We start from the raw sequence: 1,012 nt of genomic DNA on the forward strand, positions 1-1,012 counted from the left end.
GGGGCTCAAACCTGGAGTGTCCAAACATTTTGCCATGTGGGCCAAAATTCTAGAACCAAAAATAGTCGCAGGCCAAAAACACTAACCTAAAATCAAGCCAATAAAATAGCTGGATATTTATTGTAGATTTTTACAACGATGTATCAGGTCCATTGTAGATAGAAAAAAAGGACTAAATTTCTGCCAAAAACTCACATTGTGTGATTTTATTTTGAAATTTTCTAGATAAATTTTCAAAAGAAATTTTGAAATTGAGACATGTTCAAGTTTTTTGTAGAAAATTTCTGATATTAATCTAAAAATGTGATTTTTTTTTTTTATTTTTTTATTTATTTTTTTTTTCCCTCTCAAATTTTATAGTTTTCCCTAGAAAATTTTAGAGATTACTCTTAAAACATTTTGGCAGAAATTTACTACTTACTACAACTTTAATTTGCATGTTGGGTGTACTAAAAAGACATCTAGTTTTCAGTTTCTTTTGGACTCGATTGAATACATTTATTTTCAGTAATACTTTGGACACCCCAGGCTTAAACATGTATTTTTACATGTGGTTGGTTGAGTGTGTATGAACACACACAGACGTCCCAGCACCTCCTTTCAATTAGTTTCACTTATTCAATGTTTTTTTTCCAGCACAATTTATATTTTTGTGTTTAAGTGAAGTCTTTGTCATGAATATCAAATTTATTCTGGGCAAAATTATTTTAAATCTTTTTCAGCAAATAAAATCTACAAGTTTCTGCTGCTGTTTTTGTAGGATCCATATTATTTTTATGTCTTAATGAAAAATGTGAATATAAAGTATAAGAGCTCTCTAGTGTGGCATTTATAATGTAGGGAGCTTTTGGTCAGTCTAATTAAAACAGATTTTGTATGTTTTTTGAGAAGGAAGCTCTGCTGCAGCAGGGTGGTCCATGCTGACAATAAAACCTCATCAAGCTGTCTGGAGTCCTACCTGGTGGAGGACGATGCAAAGCCCACCGACAAACAGCTTAGACGACCATTAAGA

Source organism: Gambusia affinis, linkage group LG02, assembly GCF_019740435.1.
Source record: "Gambusia affinis linkage group LG02, SWU_Gaff_1.0, whole genome shotgun sequence".
Lineage (NCBI taxonomy): Eukaryota > Metazoa > Chordata > Actinopteri > Cyprinodontiformes > Poeciliidae > Gambusia > Gambusia affinis.